At 40.0% G+C, this 22,072-nt stretch overlaps 1 protein-coding gene across 12 annotated transcripts in view; it reads left to right on the top strand.

Moving 5' to 3' along the window:
* Positions 1–13,594: 13,594 nt before the first annotated feature.
* ZNF462 (zinc finger protein 462) overlaps positions 13,595–22,072 on the top strand; it is a 138,024-nt gene continuing 129,546 nt past the window's right edge. For 3 of the 12 annotated variants that reach the window (XR_006820766.1, XR_006820767.1, XM_046022563.1), the window contains exon 1: positions 15,576–16,747. The gene's annotated coding sequence lies outside the window, so the exon portion shown is untranslated. Of the gene's footprint in view, positions 13,646–13,671; positions 14,114–15,575; positions 16,748–17,409; positions 17,454–22,072 lie in introns of those variants that run through there. The other 9 variants (XR_006820764.1, XM_046022560.1, XM_046022556.1 and 6 more) reach the window with 7 other exon arrangements.

Here is a 22,072-nt window from a genome sequence, read left to right as displayed (position 1 = left end):
TTCTTCCCTCTAACTTTCAATGCTGATGAGCAGGTGCAGCACGTGTTTCGGATAAACCATAATATGGCCATGTGAAAACAAAAATAGAGCAGCGTGTTGAGAGGATGTAGCAGAAAGATAGTGTCTCCGTCCCTGAAAACGTTACTGAGCCACTGAACACACCAATGAACGGATTCCCTTTTCAGGAAATAGGATTTAAACCTTAACTCAGCATTCTCTAACTGAAGCTGAATGCATCCAAACCTATTTATATATTATTGGCATATGGGAAAATTAGTAGATTTTTGTATACTTCCCTTGTCCTCAGTTCCTTTCTTGAACTCTGAGTTCTATTCATTTTTAAGAAGATTGAGAGTTTCTAATTTGCATTCACAAATGATGATGGTTTGGTCTCAATCTTTCTCATATTTACTCTTAAAATTTCTTAAATTATCCCAAAGGCCAAGACCTCAGTCAAATGTTGAATTGTATCAGTGAATAACAGGTATTTTCTTTTTTAATTCCTGACCTTAATGAGAGTGCTTTTAATATTTCAGTAGTAGTAAGTTTTGCTGTAATTTCCTGGTAGATATCCTGATAATGAAAAAAGTATCCATCTAGTTGTGAATTACTGAAAATTCAATTTTGTTTTATTTTGTTTTGTTTGTAATCAGAAATGGATATTAAATTTTATTAACAACTTGTTTTGGCATCTATCAAGATGATCACATGGTAATTCTACTGTGTTCTGTTAATGTAATGAGCTACCTCAATAGATTTCCTGGTTTTGAGCATCCTTGCTTTTCTGGGATAACCTTATTTAGTCATGGTGAATTACTTCTTTGATGCACTGTTGGATTTTTATATGAAATATGTTGTTCAGAAGTTTCGCATTTATATTTACAAGTAATATTGATATAAGCTTTCATTTCTGTATTTGGTTTGCTTTTTTGGATTGTGGGGTTATAGAGTAACAATAAGACACAAAGAATGAGCACAAAATCTTTAAACAGCACAGGACTTATAATTTGATGTCTAGAACTTTCTGTATTCTTTAAATTTTTCCACGAATGTCTGTTACTTTATAATAAAAAGAAGTTAAAGATAAATTAAAAAGTACATACATATATTTTACAAACAGAAATTATCATCTCCATAAGGTATAATAGTTTACCTAGTGCCTCTGCAGTGGGAGTTGGGGATTTAACTATGCTTTCTGTTTTTCTGTGGTAATTGGTTTATTTTTCTTTTCTCCTTTCTCTTGAGTCAATTTTCATTATTATATGGATTTTTGGAAAATTATCCTTTTCACCTAAGAAATTCAATTTTATTGATGTAATAGTCTCATAACTTTTTAATCTCCTTGTAGTTATTATGTTTCTTTCTTTATCTTAATGCTATATATTTATGTTCTTTTATCAGACTTATCTGACTTTTCTGTTGATAGTTTAATTGATAAAACTTACTTCTTAATTTTCACAGAGTTCTGCTTTTAACACACAATACATTCTACTTAAAAAAATGGTAAAGGATTTTTAACTCCTTCAATTCAAAGTGTTTGTGTATTTTAAATATGTTCTGCTTCTAATTAATACACTTGAAGATACTAACTTTTATTTGGCTAAAACTGGGTCACATCACATAAGTTTTCATATATAGTATTCTCAGTGTTGTTTCTATTTGAATAGTCTGTAGTTTCAGCTTGATTTTTTTTAACCAAAGATTATTATGAAAGGTATTTTGAAGTTTTTCAGTAAAGAGTTTGTGTGTGTGTTTCTGTTCAGTTTATTTATAATTTTCGTGTACTCTGATCTGTATTCTGCTTTCAATACTTACTGAGATTATAGAGTTTTTATTTTTGTGACTGAATGACTGGTCATTTTTAGTAACTGCTCCATGGGTATTGAAAGAGAATATCAGGCACGCAGTTCTACACATACATCTACAGTCAAGTTTAATGAGTGTGTTATTCAATTCCTCCATATCCTTTTGTGTTTGAGGGCCACTTAATTGGTCATTTTTTGGTGAGGCCTGTCAAAAATCTACAATTATCATTATAGCTTTGTAAACTTCTCCTTATAGATATAACAAATTATACCTCACATATTTAGAAACTATATTATTAGGTACAAAATGATGAATTACTCGTTTTACCAATTAAAATGTTTTCTTTTTTATTTTAGTGTTTTAACCTTGAATTTTATTTTGTCTGGTATTACTGTATTTTCTCCTAATTCCTTTCTGATAGCACTTCTCTGATTTCTGGTTACTCTCTTTTATTTCCAAAAACTCCTGGTCATTTACCTTGCATTTACCTGGTCATTTTACTTGCAACCTATTTAAACAGCTGTTTGCATTTTTGTTCCTTAGACGATCATGTTGTTTAACACACCTCCTTCTGGAAACTGACAGATTTTCCGACCCTCAGGTAACAAACAGGATATAGAGGAATTGTACAACCCATTTACTCAACCTGAATAAAGTTTATGGTTATTAATTTGCTTTAATAATATGAGAGTCTTCATGTCCCAATAGAGAACCTTTATCCATTAACACTTACTCTGAAAGTTGACACAAATATATTAACTATTCAGATTGATTTCTGACTTATTTTTATTTCTGAGGTTGTATTTGTGTTTGCTATTGTCAAATCCTCTTGTTTATTTAAATCTTTTATTTTTTTTCACTGAATTAACTGATTTTCTCATTTCTCTTTCCATCCTGAATTCTGAAGTCACTGCTCTCACACCTTAACTACTTTTTTTTTTAAGTTATTTATTTATTTATTTGACAGACAGAGATCACAAGTAGGCAGAGAGGCAGGCAGAGAGAGAGAGAGAGAGAAGAGGAAGCAGGTTCCTGGCCGAGCAGAGAGCCCGATGTGAGGATCAATCCCAGGACCCTGGGATCATGACCTGAGCCGAAGGCAGAGGCTTTAACCCACTGAGCCACCCAGACGCCCTCTTAACTACTTTCTTAATGAGACAAAAGAAATTTGAACAGTGGGGCACCTGAGTGGCTCAGTGGGTTAAGCCTCTGCCTTCAGCTCAGGTCATGATCTCAGGGTCCTGGGATCGAGCCCCGCATCGGGCTCTCTGCACAGCAGGGAGCCTGCTTCCCCCACTCTCTCTCTGCCTGCCTCTCTGCCTACTTGTGATCTCTCTGTTACATAAAGAAATAAGAAAATCTTTAAAAAAAAAAAAAGAAATTTGAACAGTAAATAGTCGTTTAAGATATTAGACTCAGATCTGAATCTAACTATTTTAAGAAAAAAACCCAAAAAACCCACAAAAAACAAAAGAAAATAAAAACCAAACAAAAAAAGAAAAAAAGCTAATGTAAAGTTTTGAATGGACTGGTAACCCCATAATGTATCTACATTATCTATGTTTTATAAAATGATAAAGAGGTCATAGATGAAACAATAACCTGTGTACCTACTGAAGGAATTGGAACTAAGTTAAATTACATATAAATTTACATATATATGTATAAATATGTACATATGTATTACATTTATACATACAAATATGCGTATAAACATTGCATTTATGTACACTTATATATACATATAATTACATATTATATAAATTTACACATATATGTCTAAATTACTACTTATATATATATGGAGAGAGAAATGCTGCTCAAATATTTAATAAAACCTAAACAATATTGTGATCTTTTCCAATTTAAAGGGATAAATCTGATAATAAAAGAGAAAATTAGGACCAAGAATAAAACAGACACATTTGTTGTGATGAAGTTAATCTTTCAATTAAGTGAGTAAAGAAAGGGTGTTTTTAGCAATACTATGACAACTGGTTAATGATTTGGGAATTGTTTGATCCTTACCTCAAACCACATATTAAAATAAATTATACAGAGGCTGTACAATTAAATGTGAAAATAAAACTTTTGATATTTGTAGAGGAAAAACACCCATGTACATAAGTAGTTGTCCCATTAGGGATTTGAAGTCTTTCTAATTTTATACCAATGGCAGAAGGCCAAAAGAAAATGAGTGATAAATTTGAACACAAATATTTTAACCTCAGTATGTTATAAAAGCAGTATTTTCAAAGTTAAAAGTAAAAACTAAGAAAAATATTTTTTCTATATTATAAGGGGTTAATATCCTTATTCTATAAAGTGACATCACAAGTTATTGTAAAAACACAGACATACAGGGGCACCTGGATGGCTCAGTGGGTTGGGCCTCTGCCTTCGGCTCAAGTCATGATCTCAGGGTCCTGGGATTAAGCCCTGCATCGGGCTTTCTGCTCAGTGGGGAGCCTGCTTCCCCGTCTCTCTCTGCCAGCCTCTCTGCCTACTTGTGATCTCTCTCTCTGTCAAATAAATAAATGAAATCTTTAAAATAAATAAATAAATAAATAAATAATCACAGACATACAATCCTACCAATAAAAAACAAGCAAAGGATATCAACTATCGAATCAAAAAGGGGAAAAATATAGAGGAAAGAGTTAACAGCAGTTCTCTCTGTATTTTCAGACTAGGTATTATCTTATTTCTTCTTTTGTTTAACTTTTCTGTATTTGCTAAGTTTGCTACAATACCTATTACTTTTATAATCAGGAAATATAAATATATCAATGTATATTTATAGACATGATGCAAAAAAATATATTACTATGTTATATTGGTAGTTTAACACTTGACAATTAGGAAAGAAGGTGCTATCTGGAATCAGAAGTCCTAAGTTCAAATCCCAGGGCTCATTGAATGATCTTGAGCAAGTCACTGAACTTTGAGCCTTGGTTTCTCCAAATAGAAAACAGAAGAAATAATCCTCATGTCATAAATTGTGAAGAATAGATTTTTAAAAAATGTATGTGATAAACACTTTATGAGGGTCACTTACAGATGTCAGAGATTCCCATCACTGATCTGGAGTGTTAGGGCTTTTCCCAGCCTCCAGACAAAATCTGTGCATCTTCTCCTACAAACACTATATCCCTTTGCCTGATGAGGGCTTAGGTTTCTAAACTGAAGTGACAGCTGGATAGGTCTTGGATTTTGCAATCTCCTCAGTGAATGGGACAGGAGCACCTACTAGACCTGGCTACATTCAGGTTTATAGTTAAATGAAACTGTAGTAATAGTCACTATTGCTTTCCTTTTTCCATGTCATGTGCTTTATCTTCCAGTTTTGGTATCCACAGAATTAATTCAGTTACCAAACTGATACTACAATTCCACGTTTATGACACTTAAAAAGCCTCAACTGGGGCACCTGGGTGGCTCACTCAGTAAGTGTCCGACAGTTTCAGCTCAGGTCATGATCTCAGGGTTGTGAGATCTCTCTTGGGATTCTCTCCCAAGAAAAGAAGAACCAACTTTTCTTTTCTATGATCCCTGAGATGCTGAACAGCACTGATTCTCCATTTATATCTTTAAATTAAATGAAAGCAGAATTACAATTTTCCATGTGAAAAGCCTTATGCCTCCTGGTCTCTCCCCCTATAAAAACCCTTTAGATTGAATGACGAGAAGGAAAAAGTGGAGAAAAACCCTAAACATTCTCAAGGAAGAGAACATGTTGATATATGGACAACTTAAACTGCTCTGCTAATCCTCTGAGTTTACAAAAAAGATAAAATGGACTGAAAGTTATCACAATAATTTAGAGAAAGTGTAAAAATTATTTATTGGTTGACAAAGCTGTTAATTATTGTTGGTTATGTAAAGTGTAAAATCTCATTTCTGGGAAAACTTACGAAGGAAGGGAAGGAGAGAGAGGGAGAGAAGGGACCAAGAAAAGGAGAAAACTGAGGTTTTGGTTCAATACCAGTTCAAAAAAATCTCTTTTGCTAGGATAGGCAAATTGCATGTAGTTGAAATTGCCATGAAAAGAAATTGAGTAGGTGTGGATCTTCAGTAACTTTGGTATGTGATCCTGAGCATTTTTTCATGAGACCATTTTCTCATCTGGAATAGATAGTGCTTTTCAAACTGTGCTCCAACAGAACATTGCTGATCCAGAAGCTAAACCAGAGAACAGTATTGATCTCTATACAATTTACAGAAAAATGAAAGAAAATAAGGTTCCCCCTTTGCTGTAGTTTATTTATTTGTATTTATTATAACAATTCCCACACTGTATGAATTTTTACATATACATGAACATATACAACTGTTTCTTCGTTTGATATACCAATAAACAAAATACTCTTTTTTTTTTTATTTTATTTATTTGACAGAGAGAAATCACAAGTAGGCAGAGAGGCAGGCAGGGAGAGAGGAGGAAGCAGGCTCCCTGCGGAGCAGAGAGCCCGATGCGGGGCTCGATCCCAGGACCCTGGGATCATGACCTGAGCCGAAGGCAGAGGCTTAACCCACTGAGCCACCCAGGCGCCCCCAAAATACTCTTGATTTTAAGACTTTCTGTTCCATTTTTTAAAAACCTCTGGCAATAACTCAGTCTGGTAGCTGAGTTCTAGCAAAAAACAAATGGAACCAGCAAGTAGAAAATAAATAGTAATAAGAGAATTTACATACAATTAATTTGCTTGGGTTTTTCATTAATAATTGTTGATTTTTTAATTTTGTTTAAATAGTAATGGATTAATTTTTGACAGGGGTGCCTATTTTGGTTTTGAATTTCTGGACTAAAGACCTGTCTTTTGACTTTGGAACTTTTCCTTCATCTATGCCATCTCACAGTGAAGCTTTTATAGACTTGGATCATATTAGCTTACACTTGAAAACCCCCATGTTCTTTATCTGCATTTAAAAAAAAAGCTTCAGGGGCACCTGGGTGGCTCAGTGGGTTAAGGCCTCTGCCTTCAGCTCAGGTCATGATCCCAGGGTCCTGGGATCGAGCCCCACATCGGGCTCTCTGCAGAGCAGAGAGCCCGCTTCCTCCTCTCTCTCTCTCTCTGCCTGCCTCTCTGCCTGGTGTGATTTCTCTCTGTCAAATAAAAAAAAAAAATTATAAAAAAAAGCTTCATACCAATCTTATAAATATTTAATTGTTCTTCTTTTACAGATATAGAAACTGATACATGGAGTCCAAGGTCATCATTAGTAAGAGCAGGAGCTGGAAAGTAGTGAGTAGATGTACATTGCTGGATTTGGTTTTGTCTTTCTTCTGAACATTAAATCAATAAATACTTACTTAAAACATGCTCCTTGCAATGAGCAAATTTTCAGGATAAATATTAGAAGGATACTAAAGAGTAAACTTGTTCTGCATTTTAGATACTTAAAAAAAATGCAACCAATACTCAACTTTTATGAAACATTGATCTTAGCAGCTTGCAGGGAAATCAAACCTCAACCTAGTAGATAGGAGAGAGTATGTATAGATTCTACATTATGGTGAAAGGACAATTAACATGAAATCTACAAGGGGTCAGTCCAGGGTTAGTTGTTAGTGGATGAAAAGTCAAGTTAGTTTGATGCTGGCAGTTAGTATCCCAAATCTGAACATTGAACTCTTGAGTAAAGGCTGTTTAGGAAATCAAATGAATATATGCAAGGACTTCAAGATGTGTATGTTTAAAAATAACGATTAATGAAACCTTACAATTAAATTTCTTTTACACATTAGACAAACATTTGGTTCAGTCAATGATTATGACATAAGAGAAATTCTGTCCTGGCAAAATTTACTTTCAAGTTCTACAATTTTTTTTCTTTCTAACTCCAAAAAAGATACATTCATTGTAGAAATGTTTAAAAATCTGAGATGTTAGGGCTCTTGGGTGGCTCAGCCAGTTAAGGTTCTGACTCTTGATTTTAGCTCAGGTCATGATCTCAGGGTCATGGGATTAAGCCCCACGTTGGGTTCTGTGCTGGGTGTGGAGCCTGCTTAAAATTCTCCCTCTTCCAGAGAGACAAACCATGAAAGACCCTTAACTGTAGGAAACAAACTGAGGGTTGCTGGAGGGGAAGTGGGTGGGGGGGATGGGGATAGTAGGGTGATAGGCATTAGGAGGGCACTGATGTGATGAACCTTGGATGTTATAGACAACTGATGAATAACTGAACTCTACATCTGAAACTAATGATGTACTATACGTTGGCTAACGGAATTAAAAAAAAACAAAAGATTCTCCCTTTTCTCTTCACCCCTCCCTCCCTGCTCTCTTAAAAAAAAAAAAAATCTGAGAAGCCACAGTGAGAAAATATATACCCATAATTACATCACCTAGAAAAATTACATCATCTGGAAAAAACTATTAACACTTTCATTATACTTTCCTAATCCTTTTTCAATGCTCAATACACATGTAAACACACATACTCACATACATGTGGAATAATGCTATATATACTGTTTTGAAATCTGGTTTTCTCTTATCAAAAAATCATGTAAATACTTCAATGTCATTTAATATTTATTACAGAATTTGATAGCCATATATATATATGCATATATATATATATATATATATATATATTTTTTTTTTTTTTTTTTTACATAGAAGAACATATTTTTTTTAACCAATCACTTGTTGGGTATTAATGCCACAGTGAACCTCCTTGTACATAAATTTTTGATAATAGTCATGAATACTTAGGTCAGTTTCTAAAAGTTAAGTTTCTGGGTTAAAGACTTTAAATATATCCAGAAAGATTGAAACTTGTCATAGTCCCACCAACAGATAACTAAAGGGTCTGTTTTTCCATATCCTCCACAACTGGGAATTATCTTAACAACCGGCAAATGTAAATACACACTCAATGCAGTATATATTTCTGCCAACTTGTAGAGCTGAGTGCCATAGCTTTCATGTTCATAACTGATGAAGTTGAATTTCATACTAGCCATTAGTACCTTTATTTTGATAATATTTGATAATATTTTGAGAGTATAGTGGAATTCTAGATTTCAAAATACAAGAGTAAGAAGTTATGAGACCTGGATTTTAGTTTTCTTTACACCATTAGCTTTGGAAGACCTTAGGTTAAATCGTTCAATCTTTTTGGTTTTAAATTTCCTCTTGTATAAAAATATACTCAAAATGCCCCCTCAGATCTTCTTATTGTCCCCGTGAAAAGCAAATTAGATTATTTTTCCTGAAAACAGTTACTGTACCACTAATTTATTAACAATATTAATTAGCTTTTTGAAATTCATTTATAATAACAAGACACATAAAAGAAGGTTCTATCATTTAACTTTAAAATGTTTTTAAGGGGCACCTGGGTAGCTCAGTGGGTTAAGCCTCTGCCTTCCGCTTAGGTCATGATCTCAGGGTCCTGGGATTGAGCCCCGCATTGGGCTCTCTGCTCAGCAGGGACCCTCCCTCCCTTCCCCCGCCACCGCTGCCTGACTCTGCCTATCAAATGATCTCTGTCTGTCAAATAAATACATAAAATCTTTTTTAAAAAGGTTTTAAAATACTTAAACAGGTAATCGACAATTCAGTTCAAACAAAGCAGCCAACTCCATATCAGTATATACGTGTGTGTGTATGTATAGACACATAGGTATATATGGTTTATATATAATTATATAAAATAGATTATATGTAAGTTCCACATTTTCTAAATTTTTTATGAGAGGTCGACTTATATTGACACATTGGTATATTTCCTTTCAAGGTGATTTGCGTGTGTGTGTGTGTGTTATAAAAAATAATCAGTGATCATAATTTTGTATCTAAGTCTTTTACCTAGCAGGAGGCCATTTTTCCATTTAATTACAAAATCTTACTAACAATTTTAAGCTGCCTACTACATCATAGTGGGGATATATTTTCATTCATTTACCATTTCTCTTCTCTTTCTTAACGACAAGTTATTTTCAATTACTTACTTTACCTGTGCCATTTTTTTGTATAAGTTTTTTCTCCATTTCTGATTGGTCCCTTAGATTCTTAGGGGAGGAATGGGGGACAAAAGGTGTGACAATTTTAAAACTTTAAATATTGTTAATTGTACTAAAAAGACTTGTGCCAAGTTTTAATTCCTACCAGGAATATATAATGGGAGGGCTTAATTTGGGGGTATAGTAGTCACTGCTAGACCACATTATTATTATTATTATTATTGTTATTTACTTTTTAAAGTGTAAAAATGATTCATGTTTATACACAAAAAAAGCTCAAACAACATTTCCTTTTCCATTTCTCTAACCCCTTACCAAACTTAGAGTTTGGCGTGTATACTATCAGACTGTGCTTTAATCCAATTCATTTTAATAATATATTCACTTTGATACATATCGAAAATGTATATATAAAATAGCCCATCAGACCTGTGATATAATGGGTATTATTGCTTTTTTTTTTTTAATTTTTTTTTCCTTTTTTTTTTCTTTTTTTTTACAGAGAGAGAGAGAGAGAGAGAGAGAGAGAGATTACAAGTAGGCAGAGCAGCACCCAGAGAGGGGAGGAAGCAGGCTCCCTGCCAAGCAGAGAGCCCGATACGGGGCTCGATCCCAGGACCCTGAGATCATGACCTGAGCTGAAGGCAGAGGCTTAACCCACTGAGCCACCCAGGCGCCCTGGTATTATTGCTTTTGATAAAGCTAATTTATTTTTAAAGTTGATTTTAAAATAATATATGTTAAGTAAATAACATGTAAACAAAACAATCTTGAAGTGATCTGAGAACAGTAACTTCAGGAAAATGCCACAGAGACATAACTTCTAGAGTTGACTGCCTCTGACCAGCTCTGTGGTCCTGACCAAGTGACGTCCCATCTCTGAGCTTTAGTTTCCAGTGCAAGTAGCAGGAATCTGGAAATACTGGTCTTTCTGCTAGAGAAGGATGCTTCAACAAATGGGCAATCTCTCAGCTAAGTCTTTTTCTTCTAAATTTTGGTTAATTTAATCATAGTTGAGCTCAGGCTGCTCTTTCCTAAAAAGATCTCCTCTATTAAGAAATTCATGTATAGGGGCGCCTGGGTGGCTCAGTGGGTTAAAGCCTCTGCCTTCGGCTCAGGTCATGATCCCAGGGTCCTGGGATGGAGCCCCACATCGAGCCCCACATCGAGCCCCACATCGGGCTCTCTGCTCCGCAGGGAGCCTGCTTCCTCCTCTCTCTCTGCCTGCCACTCTGCCTAGTTGTGATTTCTCTCTGTCAAATAAATAAAATATTTTAAAAAAAGAATTTAATAGTCTTAAAAAAAAGAAATTCATGTATAAATGAGTTAAGTAGGATATTGACTTTAAAATGAAGCCCCCAAATCTTACTTTAACAAAATAGCACTTCTCAATAACTTCATAATAGGAGCAGAAATGTTCAAGTTAATTATAGTCCCCAAATTGGCTAAATTCCTGTATTGCTTTTGAGAAAGTAAAAAAAAAACCCAAAACAAAGTAAAGTTCTATAACCAAGTAATGTAATTTTAAAGCTAGTGGGTCAACAAGTAGATCATGCATTGAGACTCTAACCTATTGTCTCCTATTCCTCTTTGCATCCCTAATATTCAGCTCTAAGTGCGGCACATTGTGGCTGCTAAATAGATATTCAACAATTGAATGATATTACATATGAATGTTCCATATTATGGTAACTAGTTTGATAGAACTGTAAATTTAACTTGTACTATGGGAGAAAGACTTTTTTTCCTTTGAATTTTAGAACACTGCTATTGAACTATCCTCTCTGGTATCCAAAGGTATATATATACAAAGATTCATATGAAGTAAATTTAATATGTCATTGCAATTTCCCTTCCTTTGAGAGCTGTTCAGAATCACAAATAATCCACCTTTGTCTTCTTTTCATCACTCCTCCCTAGGCATGGACACTAGTCAACTAGTTACACATATTTGGATATGGTTTTATGAGAATATATTGATTTTTTCTGTAAGAGCTCAGAAGGAAAGTGTTAGTGACTTAACTTTGTGGATATTTGGTGGATCCATAGTTACTGAATTTGAAATTTTAAAAAAAAAACCTTTTTAAAGACTGAGTAATTTCCAACAACAGTAAAAGATCTTGAGGATTTAGAATAACCCTTTGAAAATCAGAAACTCAAATAGTAAAAGACTACATTGACCTGTACTGAAAAGAAGTTTTGCATAGGCGGGAAAATACCACCAAGTTCAAGAGGTCTGTCACAATATGGTCAAATGTTTAAAGATGGAATAATTGAGACTTCTGAAAAAGCCATACTCAATTCATTTGCTCTTTGTTTTGCTAAAATCATCAGCGTGAACAGTTTTCCAGCTGGAATTTAGAAAGTGGGGTTATAAACTGGAATTTTGGGTTGGGTTGTTTTTTTTTTTTTGTATAGTTTTTGTAAGGAGGACTTTTCTTTTTTTATATGATATAATGTAAATATTGTAACAATGACAGAACAAAAACAGGAGTGAATCGCTCTTGTTTCTGTTGAAATTCTCTTTTTAATGTAGCCTCTGGACCAGCTCTTCTTTCCATGATTCCTTCCTGCAGGTGACAGAGGCCCTTTTCCTCCCAGAAAACACTTCTTTGAGAAGTCTGGTGCCTTCCTTTCCTAAACCTTTAAAAGCCAAGATGATTTATAGGCTACCCCTATCTTTCTAGAGGAGGGCACCTAAGTAGATCATATTTGCATGGGTCACTCTGATTGTAGGACTCCACTGTTTCTTGAACTAAAATTGCAAGATTTATTATTCTGTTAATGCTCATAAAGTCACTCTTTTGATGAGCCATAATTTCCCTTTATGAGGAGCCTGCATGCCAGTCATCCATGATAAGGGAGAAGAAAGTCCAGACTTCAACACGTTCATATTTCCTCATGAACATTAATAAAGTCTTGAAATCCCATATGACTCCAGGGCATAATGGCATGGGATACAGCAACAAAAGGCAAATTTCACGCAGTCAACATGTCCCCATAAGATTTCCCTTACATTGTTGGCTGTGTATAAAAACTAAGCTTTTCCATTTTTAATGCAAAAAAATTTAGAAATTAACCTTCCTGGTGGAGAAGATATCCCACCAGGTAGGCTTGTGTTATCCTTGTGAATTTTCTTAAGGAATGACCTAGCAGGAGGTGCGAACTTTCTCCTGTTATCTTAATTGTCCGCTAATGGCAAAGCATAATTACAGTTACTTAAGTGCCAACTTTATCAAGGTTTTCACTAAAACCTTCAGCCCCAGCGCTTTCCTTGACTGACCCAGCTTTTATCTATCCACTTGCTTTTACTATCATTTGAATGAAAACGGCCCCCAATAAAAACAAGCAAACAAAAAGCCTAATCCCCAACCGTGTTGAGTTCTTCTGTTGTTTTAGTTGGAGAGTTAAGGCAGTTGTGACCTCAAAGAAGTCGACGAAATTGTGTATGGCATCATTAATTGAAAATGTAGCCTTCCCACATTCAAAAAGCAGGGCTTTGCGGGAGTTCTGCAATAGTTCGCTTCACGGCTTGGGGAAGTCAATTCGCTGCTAAACCAGAAGATGGTCTTCTAAAGACTGTCCTGTATTTGGAATGGAAACTTAGCCATTGTACCTTGCCCCCAGTGCACCCACATGAGAAGCCCGAAAGCCACCCATCGGTCTCTGGAGCTCCTCGCTGCCTTTGTCCCTTCTAGACGTGGAGGCTTGGAGAGGAGGTTTAGTTTCCAAGGATTGGAGCGTTTGAAGGGCGGGGCCATCTCCAAGTCCATCTCCCCTTTTTGTCCTCTTCTCCTGGGACGGGAGGGAGGAGCCAGGTCCCCCCGCGGCCGGTTCGGGAGCTCTCTGTCTCGGTCGCTGGAGGTGAGTCTGAAAGGGCGGCAGCCCGTTTAATTGTAGCGCAGGTTAATTTCTCGAGTTCACCGCAGTCGGTCCGCCAGCCGCTTCCCGGGTCTTTGCCAAGTGGGTTTATGAGGTCTGAGGCGTGTTGGGGCGCGCTCGCATTCTCGCAAAAGGCTCCTCCCCAGGGCTCATTCTCCGACTGCGGGCAGCCCTTTGGTGCCCCAGGAGCCTTGGGTTTCCTCTGACCTCGGCGCTTCCTCTTCCCTCCCCACCGCCTGGTTCCGTGCGACCCTGCCCCCGGGGAAGGGCGGCCCCCATCTTAGGACTTCCGACCCAAGCCAACCCAGAAGGTACCTTCACGTCGAGGAAGATTTTTATCACAGCCTCCGAAACCCAGCGGTAATAGGGGCTTTCAACCTGAAATACGATTGTTATTTTCCCGGTGCAGGGCTTGACAGAGAAAGTCAGCTTTTTATTAAAGACAAAGAGGTAAATTATCAGCTGGGGCACTGAAGGGACGGCGGAGACCTGGCGCGCTTCCTCTCGTTGCCACGAGGAATTTGTGGGGGAGCGGCCGCCGGCGCTCAGACACCCCTGGGGTCCCGGGGGAGGAGCTCGGGGCAGAAGGACTTCCCCGGGTCCCTCCGGGCACCTGGAAGGGAGAGCCCTGCCAGTTCTGCACAAAGCCAGGGGCATTTCAGTTCTGAGCAGCCTTACCGTCCTCCTCTCTCCTTTCTTCTCTCTTCTCTTTCTTTGACTCCCGTCTCCCTTTCGCCTCTGTGCTTTCTCCTCCTTGTTCTCCTCTCCCTACTTTTTCTCTTCCCTCTCCTCGCCCTCCCCCTCCTTTCTTTTCCACCGCACGCGTAGAGTGTCATTTATTTATTTATTTATTTATCACCCCCGCCATCAACACCCTTTTAGGGCTCCCAAGCTTTTCAGTGTGAGTGGGAGGAGAAAAGGGCAGGAAGTGAAATCGTGCCTCTGGGTGAGAGATTCTGCCCCGGAATAAACGATTGGGAAAAATCTTGGAAAATGAGGAGTCGGATCTGTTTATGAAAGCCCGCTATCCGATGGGAACCAACTCCGCGCGCGTCTTCTCCTCCCCTTTATTGTATGGGTTTATGGGTATATCTTCCCGGACTGTTGTTTGGGGTGTGTGGGGCGGCGGGGGAGGGGGGGAGAATGAGTATTAAAGAGGACAATCTGGCCCTGGATCTTCAACACCGCGCCTTCTCCACCGGATGCGCGCTCCCCAATGCAAAGGAATCCAACATCCCCCAATTCAGACGCGGACAAAAGAAACTTTAATTAAGGTCTCTGCCCCGCGCGCTGTGTGTTTCTCTCTCCCGATGCTGGTGATGTCCAACTCGAGGATGCGAGAAATAGAAATGGTACAACCAGCCCGTGCCCTTGAACTTCAATTGCTCCTGACTTGCTGTATTGATTTTTTTTTTTTAATAGTGTAGGCACCCCTCCCAAATCAAATTAAAGCCTTAGGAGACGTTCGACCTGGTGAGGGGTGAGGGGGAACCCATTCCTTTGCAAAAGAGATAGTTCAGAACGATTTGGGGGAAAATTACACTAAATAAAATTCAAGGTGTGAAAGCCTCATCTTGGTTCTCTTGTCTTCAACACCATGACACCTTATCATTAGAAGCGCTGATTGTTACTTTCTGAGCCTTTAGATGATCAGCCAGAAAGTGCAAACAACGCGGGGCTGGAGGGTGTAAAGTTATTTAAGTAGATTTTTTTTTTCCTTTTGGTGCGCCGTCAAAACATTTCACAAGTTAGGAAAATAAAGTGGTGGTTCCGAAGCTCAGAATGATGGGTTCCTTCCCTCCCCCATCCCCTCTTCCCATATCAGAAAAGAAATAAAATGCACAATGAGCCTTTATTTCGGGGGAGAAGACTTCAAAATACGTGCCAGTAATGGACAATTTGAGCTTTTCACTGGAGATACTCACACCGCAAGCTGGAAAGGGATTAAAAAGCCCCACGTGGTTGATCTGGGTTTAGACTTGCAACCTCTAGCTCCCCATGTATGTTCTTTGCAAAGATTGGCCTCTAGATGGATGCGTGTGAGGGACTCTCTGGGGCCGGGGCTCGGCGCCTCGGGCTGGGCTGATGTTGGGAGAGCTATGAGCGGCCGGCCAGGGTCCTCACTGGGGGCTTCCTCTGCCGGCCAGGGCGGCCGGGCGCCTCCCGGACGCGAGCGCGCACGCCTCAGCCCGGCCGCCGCGCTCCTCGCACCGCCTTCTCCGCAGGTCTTTATTCATCTCATCTCCCTCTTCCCCTTCTCCTCCTCCTTTGCCTCCTTCTCCTCCTCTTCCTCCTCCTCCTCCTCCACCACCACCACCTCCTCCGCCGCCGCCGCCACCTCCTCCTCTTGCATCTCACTGGCCTGGCTCTGTGTTGCTCTGAGTGACAAAGACAATGTCCCAGCCTTAACTTTGCAACCACCTTGCCTCCTTCTGGGGTTCAGCGGGGGGGAGGGGGGACAGCAGCCGCAGCCTCAGCATCTCCTCCAGCTTCTCCTTCTGCTCTTCTCCAGCTCTTGGATAATTCTCCCCTTTTTTTCCCCCAGCCCTTTTCTCATTTCTTTCTTTCTTTCCTTTTTCTTCCTGTCTCCTGCACGTTGTTGTTGTTATTAGAAAGGCTTCGCGCACCCCCTGGTGCTCCGGCGTTTTGTGTGGCAGGAGAAGATTGTCTTCCTTCTCTCTTTCTGTCTTGCTTTCTCTCTCCCTCTGGTTGCTCATTATTCAGAGAGAGACACAGAGGGAGGGAGAGAGAGAGCGCGCGAGGGAGAGGGAGGAGAGGAGAGAGAAGAGGAGAGAGAGGGGAGAGAGAGAGAGTGAGAGGGAGAGGGAGGGAGGGAGAGAGAGGGAGAGGGAGAGAGAGAGAGACGGATATCTCAGGTCATCTGCAGCTGCAGCGAGTCTGAGGAGCCGAGGAAGGCAGGGAAGATGGCGATCCTCCATTGCTGAGACCCGGCAGAAGCACATGAGACTCCCAAACAACTTCCACAACAATAACCCGAGCAGGAAGAGGAGAAAGAGAAAGAGGATAAGGAGGCGGTGGGGCTGGAGAACCCGAAACACCTCCCGGCGCCGGGACGCTTCTTCTGTAAGTTACTGCAATTAACAACCACCTCGGGGTGGTCCGAGTGCTCCGGGGAGGAGAGCGCGGGGCGGTGGAGGCACAAACGCGCTCATTCATTCGGCCAAGGAGGGTTGCTGGAGCGGGGAGGAGAGGAAGTCCCCTGCATGGACTGGCTGTTGGGAGAGGAGAAGAAGCGAGAGAGAAGAGGAGGAGGAGGAGGAGAAGGAGGAGGAGGAGGAGGAGGAGGAGGGGGAGGAGGAGGAGGGAGAGGAGGAGGGGGAGGAGGAAGAGGAGGAGGAGGAGAAGCGAGGGAGGAAGAGGAGGAGGAGAAGGTGGCGGTGGTGGCAGTGGAGGTGGCTGTGCTTTTCCTGCTGGCTGCTCCTTCTGGGGGGAGCGGAGCGCTGTGGCTTAATTAATTTCGTGTAGTTCTGTGGAGAGAAGAGAAAATGAAAGATGAGTGAGGAGAGAGCTGGAGCCCTAGGACGGATGCTCCGAGTGTGGGGATAGGAGTAGGGACAGAGAGGGGGGCGGAGGGCGGGAGGCGAGGGGACCTGAGCCGAGAGCCAGAGGGAGCGAGCGAGGGGCAGAGGAGGGAGCGCTCCGAGCCGCCCCGACCTGAGCGGGTTGACCTCTTTCTTTCTCTGTCCCTCTCCTTCCTTTCCCCCTCTCTGTCTGCCTGTCCCCAGCCCGATGGCAAAGCCGTGCGGATTGGCACCCCCCTCTTCCTCAGGTATTTGGCTCTCGCTCTCTCTCTCTCTCTCTCTCTCTCCCCGAAGTTGGGATGCGGGGTCGGGATGTGTCGGGGGGGTGGCTGCTGCCGCTGCTGGTGCTGCTGGTGCTGCTGGTGAGGAGAGAGGCGAGGAGCGGGGGGCACGGGCCGCGTGGGGGGCGCAGGTTCAGGAGCAGCTGAGGAGCTGTCTCCAGGCTAGGGGTTCAGAAGCGTCTGGTGGAGGAGGACAACGGTTTCTGGAGAGGAGAAGCCATTACATACACGCTTGGCTCTCTGAGGAAGGGAGAAAAGAAGGCAGGGGCCTGGGGGTCGCCTCACTCCTGGTGCAGTTCCCAGGGGTCTGCCCTCCTTCCAGGCACGAGGGGAAGCCACAGCCGCCCCCCATTGGAGAAGCCCCTCTCTTTCCCTTTCTTTATCTCCCTGTCCTCCATTTGCAAGCTGTCTGCTTTGGTTCCAGTCCAGACTCCAAAACACAAAGCTCCTTCTCACGTTCATTCTCCAGGCTTTTCACCATTCCTGAAGGAACCCTCATTTTCTTTTCATTGTAGCTTCTAACCTACAGAGAGGGAGGGAGGCTGCCTGGAGTTCCTTTTATATTCCTCCTCTACCCAAAGGGGGAAAAAAAAAGTTTTATTTTTCAGCACGCGTCTGGGATGGGAAAAGACCAACCAGTTGGGGCTTTTCTCCCAGGGCTCCCGGGGGTTGTGTCTGAGTGTCTGTGTTGGCTGTTTGGTTTGCTTTGGTTTTGTTTCTGGAGGTGGCTTGCAGGTTTTTGGAGGAAGTGACTAGTTTGGTTGGGAGCTGGGAACTGAGTCAGGTAAGCCGTGTCATGTTGTAACTCCACCAGAAAATGGAGGAGAGCGGGTTTCCAGGAGACAAAGCTGAGATGAGAAGTGTTTATAAAATTATGGATGTCTCCATTTTGAAGCTCTGTTGGTGATGGCTGGAGGAGGTTTATCTGCCTACTCCTTCTTCTTTTCCAGGGTGAAATCTTGTGGTGGTTCCTCACCATCTATTCATTATGCAAGGAAAGGAGGGAGTTGTAAGGGCTGCTCAGATTTTTCTCCCACCAAAGGAGTGCTTTCACAAGTTATTGAGGCATTTGTTTCCATTTTAAAGTAAACTTTTGAAATTTTTTTTCTTCTTTTGAGTGGACCTGAAGGGTTTTGACCTCCTTCAGGAAAGGCAAGGCAAAACCTTAAACGTTTTCCACCAAGGTCTTCACCCAACTTTTAAGCTCCTCCAGGTCTCCTGAAAAGTCACCAGGAATTATTATTTCCTCATTGTGAAGATGGTGGTGGCCCTAAAGCTGAGATTTTGGAGTTCTGGGGCTTGGTTTTCATCATGATTTGATGCATGGCAAGACTTTGATTGTCTGGTTTGGGCTGATTTCTGCAAAAAGGGATAACAACAACAACAACAACAACAAATCCTGCAAGATCTCAGAGGAACCCTAAGACTGACTGACCCCAGTTTCTCCAGAGTCCACATTTCTCTTCAGGTTGTTCCATTTGTATATAAGGCCTTCTTTTAGTTCCTTTGTTTTCCCCCTTCCCTTTCATTCTGCTCTTTTTCTCTGTGTTCTCAAGTACTGTAAGTCTTCAGAAATATCAGATGTCTTCTTAACAATGTCACTATGGAAACAAATTTTTAAAAGATGATGTCTGTGGAGAAAACCTTATGTCCAGGTATCTTCACCTTTTTAATTGGGAAGAATTTAGTAGTCCTGAGGAAGACATTTTGTGAGGATGATTTGAAGGAAGGACCCAGTGCTACCCCAGTCCACACACATTGATTGGAGTTCTTCACAGATTAGTTCTAGAGAACGTATATAATTGATCCAAGTAAAGAACAAAATCCTGAAATGCTTGAGGAATTTATAAAAGCCAACCATGAAGATGTTGCTTTACCATTAGGTAAGGTAGCCATCTTGAGGGTGAAGGAAGATGTTGGAAGTATTTTAGGAGACTACTGATAAGATAGGTGAGGAAGCCTCCACAGTGGAATGAAAACTTGGAGGAGATTCAGAACCAATTAATATATTGTAAGGAGGCTGACTGGACCTTGTTTTCAACTAAGGAGAGACATAGAAAGGTACCAGCTTCAACAGAAATAAGGGACACATTGGTGAGCGACTTATACCAGCTTTTTTCTTGCTCTGCTTTCTCATTATGTGTCAGATGTGTGTGTGTGTGTGTGTGTGTGTGTGTGTGTGTGTAAGCGTTCCTATGTCTACAATATTATTGTGCATATTGACGTGGTTTTAGATTCCAGATGTAATTCTATTATGTTGAGTAGCTGGTAGCAGTGTCATTCAGTAAATGCACAAGGCTGTATATGACAACATCACATTTTTCAAACCAAACTGTTGTGTCATTAATTGAGGGTTATTGTTCTTCTGAGGAGTGTGAAAGGCAAGGAGAAATACATGGTTCTTTAGCTGATAATTGTCCCTGGTCAATGAAGTAAAACCCTGTTTTTGCAGACGAAGATGTATGGTTTTCAAGATTTTCAGCTGATGTGTGTGCTCATTTAAAAATACTTCTCTTCAGATCTCTGCTTCTTTATTAAAAACCTGGGCTTCTCCAAGAGCACTTGAAAAATCTTACTTCTTGGAATCATACCTTTTATTATTCAGTTTTGAATGTTATCTTTTGATACCATTACTTTTGCTCGGAAGTGGAATGTTGTCAGTGTTAATACTTAGAAGATTTGCTAATGCATGTATGGATGCTACTTGTTCAAACTCGGAAGTTCAGATGCAATGGAATAAAAAGAGTTATTTGGGAAAGTAATTACCAGATAATTTTGCATCTAATTAGCCATATTTATGTATGTAAACACAAACACATTATAAGTTGATCTTGAAGCAAACTTCCATGATATCTTTGTTGTTGTTGTTGTTGATACCAGGACAACCGGTTAATTACTTATTTCAGTGGGAAAAAAAATCTGACAGACTGGTTGGGTCCAGTATTTGACTCACCACATTTTTTACTTCGTGACCAAATGTTTTGGTGTCTTTATAGACAGTCTTAGAGTTGAGCTTTCCTAGAGGGAAAAAATTAGTTATCTAAGAGGCATTTTGGAGTTTGAGAATATGTTCTAACTGGTTACCTAAGAGATGTTCATCTCTGATGCCCTTCATCAACATGGGAAGCACCTAATGTTAAAGATGGGGATTCTTGCATTTTTCCAAACGTACACATTAGAAATGGGACACGTATTTTGGATAGCATGCTATGAGAGAAATACAAAGAGTGTCAAATTGAACATTTTCATTTGATGTCAAGGCTCAGAGATTTTGTTTTGTCTTGTTTTTGAGACATCAGGTTGATGAGGCTCGTTATGCAAATTTTTTCTTTAGCTCTAATATATCACAAAGAGAAATCATTCTAGAGAAATATATGTGAGCTATGAGGCACGTTGCCATAGAAAAGATTCTTGTTGGATCTTTGTATCCCATATTTCTCATAGGAGATTTATGTCCATCTAATTTATTGACCACATTCCCTGAGGACTTGTGTTTTTTTCCATACTCCTTGGAATTGGAAACAACTTTTAGATAGAAAGAAAAAGATATATATGTACAAACATGTATACACACATGTGTGTGTGTCTGTGTGTGTGTTCTTTCTTTCTAATGAGTCTTTTGGAAGATAGTAGGAGAAAAGAAATCCAACTCCACTAATGAACTTTAGAGCATTTGTGGTCAGTTTTCCTGAAAGAAAAGAATGGTAAAATTGCCTCAGGAAGAGTTCCGCTTTCTGTATGATGTACTTTGATAGGGTCTAGTCTGTCTTGAGTTCTTTACTGGTGTTACAAGTTCTTGGTTAAGGTAACCTTACTCATCTTCTTTGTGCTGTACGCCTTTATCAGACTTAGTGCTCACGGCCTCATGGGACAGAGCATTGACAAAGCTGTATTGAATGTTTCAAGTTGAAAACTGGAGAACAGGGGTGCTGTTGCACAATGCCACACTCACAAATTAAGAAATATATAAATAATGAACTCAGATTGCAAAGGATAGGACATGAATATATGATTGGCTGATTGGTATGTGAAAATGAAGGAAATTCAGAAGAAGTGTAGGAAAATATTTCCAGGGTCTATCATTACAATCCAGCAAACTGGGGGGGGGGGGGGGAGTCAGCCTTTGTGTTGGGGGAGACGGGGGCTGGACAAGTATCTTTTGAGGTTCACATAGTTATGAAGTTGGTGGCTTTGAGAGAAACATTAGCTGGGTGCTGGTGACCTATTAATTGATTATGAGAAAACAGAGAGGAGAGTAGATAATGCTAGAAGAAAATTCCTCTTGTGTGATATGCCAAGACATCTGGCAGATGTTATGTTGGGCCCTAAGGAATGGACAGTTTAATTTTAGCCCTAGCAAGGAAATGGGAAGTTCTGAGCTCTTTTAATAGCACAAGCCTTAGTTTGGGGAAGGTTGCTTAAAAAAATAAAAAAGGAAAAGAAAAGAGGCATTTATTGTAATATTGAAAAACTCCAGATTAAGTTGAAGTTTTGGGGTGAGGGACAAAGATGTTACTTCCTTAAGTAGAAATGAATATAAAAATCACTAAAAAGTTGAGTAATATGTACACCGTAAATGGTGACTC

The sequence above is a fragment of the Meles meles genome, chromosome 11, assembly GCF_922984935.1.
Source record: "Meles meles chromosome 11, mMelMel3.1 paternal haplotype, whole genome shotgun sequence".
Classification (NCBI taxonomy): Eukaryota; Metazoa; Chordata; class Mammalia; order Carnivora; family Mustelidae; genus Meles; species Meles meles.
This window is presented reverse-complemented; position numbering and strand designations above follow the sequence as displayed.